The sequence below is a fragment of the Pipra filicauda genome, unplaced genomic scaffold, assembly GCF_003945595.2.
Source record: "Pipra filicauda isolate LSUMZ 115617 unplaced genomic scaffold, ASM394559v2 scaffold869_size122945_pilon, whole genome shotgun sequence".
NCBI lineage: Eukaryota > Metazoa > Chordata > Aves > Passeriformes > Pipridae > Pipra > Pipra filicauda.
This window is the reverse complement of record NW_024105052.1, coordinates 1-5,987: the sequence shown is the minus strand read 5'-3', so window position 1 is coordinate 5,987 and position 5,987 is coordinate 1.

The window sequence follows — 5,987 nt, the reverse complement described above, 5'->3', positions numbered from 1 at the left end:
ATTCAATATCTGTCTGGACAGAAAGATAAAGCAATAATCAGATATATTCTGTATCATATCTATGGCACATATTCTACAGAATCCATCCTTAGCTATTGTATGATACATCTATAAGATATTACAAATAATAAGCAGTAATAGAACAAGTGTCCCCCTTAGGGACACACACTTCAGAAGGGAACTTGCACTTGACACCCCCCCCTCTTCAGCTTCGAGCCACCCGGTGCCACAGAGGGGGACAGAGCTCCTGTGGAACATTCTATTCCACTGACACAGAACAAGGAATAAACCCAAACTATTGCCTGGGTTTGTTCCCTGGGGGTCTCTGCAGCAGCAAGCACAGCCCCACACTGACTGCTCTGGGCTGTGCAGGCATTTGTGCTTCTGCCTGTCTCACACACACACACAAAACAGTCTGGTTAGTGCTGCCCTCAGGAAACCCCCCCAGCCTTGGTCCAGCTAAAGCCATGGAATTTGTCTTTGTTTCCCTTGGGTTCAGGGTCAGGCTGTGCCTGTGTCCAGCCCAGAGGCTCAGAAAAGCATTTCTCCCATCCCACTGCAATCTGCTGCTGCAGACAGGACCCAGGCACTGGTGGCACTGGGAGTGAACAGCAGAGTGTTTCCAGGGGCTCTCTGAAGGAACACGAGTGTCCAAAGAAACCAGCACAAGTGTCCACAGAAGTCCCAGTCCTTCGTCCCTGAATGAGCTTGTTCAACCTAGGAAAAACTAAGTTTTATTTCCATGGAAGGAGGTTTTTCCCACTTTAACACCAGTTTAGTTCCAAACCAGTTTCTTCATTTCCACCTCCCGATTTCCCTGAAGGACACTGACAGGGGCCATGGACACTGACAGGGATCACAGAGTTTGTCCCTTGGCCATACAGCTCCTGCTGTTTGGTAGCACAGGAGAGGTTAATTAGAGCCCAGGCTCCAATCCCAGGGCACCCATTGGATCAGCACTTGGGGATACAAACTGACCTTGGGCTCAGGATGCAGCTGGGAGCAGAGATTTCCCTGCAAAGTCTGCAGTGAGTCAAGCTCTGGAAAGGAGATTGTGCCCCATGGATGGGATTGCAGAGGCTCCCTCAGGTCCCCAGCAGGAATCATCACTCTCTGCAAGTCCCTGCCAGGAGGTTGGAGCCAGGTGGGGGTGGGGCTGTTGTGCCAGGAAGCAGCAGTAGGACAAGAGGGCTGGGTCTTGAGCTGTGCCAGGGGAGGTTTAGGTTGGATATTGGGAAGCAATTTTTTGGGGTGAGAGTAGTCAGGCCTTGGAATGGGCTGGTCAGGGAGGGGGTGGAGTCAGCGTCCCTGGAGGTGTTGAAGGTGAGAGTGGATGTGGCCTCAGTGCCATGGTCTGGGAAGCACGGCGGGGTTGGATCAAGGGTTGGACTTGGTGATCTCGGAGGTCTTTTCCAACGTGGCTGATTCTGTGATTCTGTGATTGCCATTCCTATGGCAGCACATGCTTGAGGCTCTATCCCCAGGGTGATAGAGATGTCTGTCCATATCTATCTCCAAGGTTAGTGTGTAAATGTGTGGTGTTAGAAAAGCAGGCTGAGTTGTGGGCTGGTTGTAGAAGGAGAAAGAAGCCCAGAGTGCAGTGCAAGCAGGCAGCCCTGAGCTTGCACCTGATGTCCCCTCCCTGCAGGTTCCTGTCCTTGAGCCCAGGCCCTGAGGTGAGGCTGAGAAGTGGCGCGGAGGTGAGCCCAGAGCTGTCCCTGAGGTGAGGCTGAGAATAAGTGCAAGGCAGAGGTGCTGCTGAGGAAGGAGAGCCCCGTGGTGGGGAAAAGAAGAAGCTGTGAGTACCCATTCCTGAGAAGGTGCTGTGTCCATCCCCTGTGTGCCAGGTGAGCTGGGGCTTTGCTGCAGAGCTGCGGGCGCTGATTTGAGCGTCTCCAAGTGCTGAGATGGTGGGCACCCAGGAACACAAACTGTTCCTGGCCACGGAGCCTGCAAGGAGGAGCAGAGACAGCGGTGTCAGTGTGGGGGTCCAGGTTGTCCCTGTGCCTTCCCCTGCAGGCCCTGTCTGTCCCTGCTGGGCCCCTGTCCATCCCCATCAGGTCCCTGCCCGTCCCCCCGGGCTGAGCTCCCCCCAGGAAGTGCCATGGAGCTGAAGCTGCTGCCATCCCCCCCTGCAGCCGCTGCCCCAGCCAAGGGAGCAGCAAAGGCAGGGCCAGGAGCAGAGGCAGCAGCAGGGGAGCCCTGGGGGGGCCGGGAAGGTCTTGTGGGGGTCAGGAAAGAGGCGCTGGGCACGAGGCCGGGGCTGTGCTGAGCAGGCCCAGCCCTCACATCCCCCCAGCCAACGCCGGCTGCCCGGGGGGCTTGGGAGGGACCCCCAGCCCGTGTGCCCCACACTGAGCTGGCAGAGAGAGAGCCAAGGGACAGGGCCACGGGCAGGGCCAGGGGTGAGGGACAGGCAGGGCCATTGCAGGGCCACGGTGAGGGCACAGCCTGTGGCAGCAGAGCTGCCCAGGGCCGGGGGCAGCCGAGGGTGTTGGGACCAGCCAGTGCTGGGGCCGAGCAGAGCACGAGGCCTCTTGCAGAGCCCTGGAGCAGCCTCCCACTTGCCAGCCCCGCCCTGGTGGGGTGACACTGTCCCCTCTCTACAGAACACTCCCCCAGAAATCTTCAGAGGGACCTTTTGTGTCTATTCCTGGTTGCTGATTCCTGCTGGGGACCTGAGGGAGCCTCTGCAATCCCATCCATGGGGCACAATCTCCTCTGCAGAGCTTGACTCACTGCAGACTTTGCAGGGAAATCTGTGCTGGCAGCCCAAGTTTGTCACGACCCCCTGTGCTCCCCCCAGGATATTTGTGAGGAGTTTCCCCTTCCAGAGCACCCATGGGATGGGGGGGAGGTGCTGTTTTTCCTGCTGTTCCTGCTCCTGCTCCACCCCTGTCCCTGCCCTTCCTGCCGCTGTCGGGTGAGCGGAGCGGCCACGATGGGAAAGGGGCGAGAGAAGCGACCCAGGAGCCAGAAACGGTGGAGTGGAGAAGGGGAAGCCTGGACAGTGGGGACCTCTGAGATCCCCAGGACAACAGAGTGGAGAATTAGGAAAAGGGGAATATCTGGGAATACTGCACCCTGAAGGCGAGAGTCAGAGAAGAAGGGACCCTTGGGACCCCCAACACTCTCAGCATCCCTAAGTGGGATCCCCAGCATCCCAGAGAGGGGAGACCCTCTGAACCCCAGAGGGGAGAGACCAGACAGGGGGAACTTCTGGGAGACATTTTTTGGGCTAATCTTGATGTTTTGGAGTATTTTTTTTTTGAATTTCACATTTTTGCAGTTTGGGGGACAGGAGTCTTCTTGATATTTCTATGTGGTTTTTTGCCTGAATCTCGATGGTTTGGGTTTTTCTGAGCTGAATCTTGGTGTTTTGGAGGTTTTTATGGTCACAGGATGCCTGGTGAGTTCTAGAGATGGACTTGGGCAGGAGGAACCCCCAAGCCAATGCACTCAGCCCTTGTTTTCCCCCCCATCAGGATTTGTCCTTCCCAAAGCTTGGGCGGATGGAGGAGGAGGCTGCGAGGAAGAGGAAGATGCCTTGGTCCCCCCAGGCAGGTGAGGAGGAAGTCAGTGTCCCTTTGAGCGGGTGTTGTGCTGGCTCTGTCAGCCGAGCATGGCCCCGGCTGCAGGACAACCCCGCTGGCGCCGCCGTCCTGCCGGGGCCGGAGTTGGGGGGATGTCCTTGGCCTTCCCTGTGGGCCGGAGGCAAATCCCCTGCCTGTCCTTCTTGCTTCCGGCCCCAGGCCCCGAGGTGAGGACGGAGAGCCCGGAGGACAAATCCCCCCGTGAGACCCTGGTGGGAGAGGCCGTTTTGAAGGGCTCCCCGGCGCAGGAAGGCAGCGGGGAGGAAAAGGGCCGGAGATCCCCCCACAGGAGGGGCTCCAAAGCCATCCCAGGGTGCTCTGAGGAGGAAAGAGCCAGCCTGTGCCGGGAAGGCGGCTGGAGCTTGAGGGGGAGCTCTGACCTGGTGGTCCCTGAGCAGCCTCCCAGCAGGGAGAAGCCCTTCAAGTGCTTGGAATGTGGGAAGAGCTTCAGGAAGAGCTCTCACCTGCTCAGACACCAGGACATGCACACTGGGGCACGTCCCTACACATGTGAGGAATGTGGGAAGAGGTTCAGCCAGAGCTACCACCTCTGCACCCACCAGCGCATCCACACCGGGGAACGGCCCTACACGTGTGAGGAATGTGGGAAGAGCTTCAACCGGAGCTTTCACCTTCGTTCCCACCAGCACATCCACACTGGAGAATGTCCTTACACGTGTAGGGAATGTGGGAAGAGCTTCAGCCAGAGATCCAACCTCCGCAAACACCATCGCATCCACACCAGGGAACGGCCCTACAAGTGTTTGGATTGTGGGAAGAGGTTTCCAACCAGCGGGAATCTCTACAGGCACCAGCGGACGCACACAGATGAGAGGCCCTTCCGCTGCACCGACTGCGGGAAGGGCTTCAACCAGAACTCCCATCTTGTCATCCACAGGCGCATCCACACAGGGGAGAGGCCCTACAAGTGTGGGGAGTGTGGGAAGACCTTCCCCCACAGCTCTACCTTGACCAAACACCAACGGACCCACCAGTAAGAGAAGCCCTACCAGTGCTCCGACTGTGGGAAGAGCTTCGGCCGCTGCTTCCACCCCAAATGAAGCCCCTGATGGTGAGGCAACCCCTGGAGTCCAGTGACTGTCAGTCCATCCCTTTTGACCACAAAGGGCCAGTCCCCTTTCCCAGGAGCAGCTTCTTCCAACAAAACCCTTCCTGTGTGGGGGTGTGTGGAGATTCCTGCCTTGGCTGGGGACCCCTCCAAGGTCACTCCTGGAGGTTGAGAGCAGAGATCTCCCCATGAGAGTTGGTCTGGGGGAGTTCCATCCATCTCTAATTAAGAATTATTGCTTTTGTGGCAGCTTGAGTAGAATGGCTTCAACAATTGCTTTAGTGTAGAGCACTGTCCTGTCTTATCCTGTACTCGTGGTAGTTTTAGTGTGTATATTGTGCAGTAAATAATTCTGATGAAGATCTTTTGTGTGATCACTTGTAACCCTAAATAAATTCGTTTCTATCAATAGATCTGATTTGCCATCATTAAACATATGGGACAAAAGTGTTTCAGTCACACCTCTCTAATTCCTCTAAACTGAAGCTGTTGGCATGATCCAAGGCTGAGATTGGATCCAGCAGCCCCCAGCACCCCACAGGAAGTTGGGAGCTCAGGGGGGTCACCCCCCTTTACCAACCCCCTTGTGCCCAAAGACCCCTATGGGACTGTCAGACCCACCAGACCACCTCCTCTTTTCCACCCTTCTCCCTGTTCCTCCCATTTTCCCATATTCCCATCAATCCCCAGTTTCCCTCTAAACAGTTTTGGGGTCCCAACCCCCACTTTTTACCCCCTCTCCTGTGGTCGCTGAATGAGAAAATGAGGCTGCAGACACAGAGTTCCATTGCAGGACTTGCCTGTCAACGTTTTTCAGTGTCCCCTTTTATTCCTCTTCTCTCATGAGCAGCACCCGCTCTTTGTCTTCTAGTCCACTGGAATTCCCAGCATGGCCCCAAAGCAGTGCCCTGACCCCACACATTCCCCTCCCCTCATGTGCTGGCTGTGTTCAGCCTCCAGAGAAAAACACAGGCTGGTCATGCAGGCTGATTCAAGTGCATTTCCACTTGGAGAAACAACCTTCTCTCTCTCCAAGCACTCAGCCAAGGTCCATCCTCCCTTTGCATTCCCATGAACTCAGGGCAGGTGCAGAGTGACTCCGCTTGGTCCCACCTCTGCCCCTGTTTTGTTTGGACACGCAGAGTTTACGGCCAAGAGGGCCAGGACCCGGGCTCCTTGTCTTGGGGCTTGTCCCATGTGCTTCAGAGGACTTGGAATATTGAAACCAGACAGATTCTGAAACCCTGCTCCTGGTGCTGCCACAGTGCCCATACACTGGCACTGCAGGCATGGCCTGCACTGAATGGCCAGTGCAGCAGGAGCCG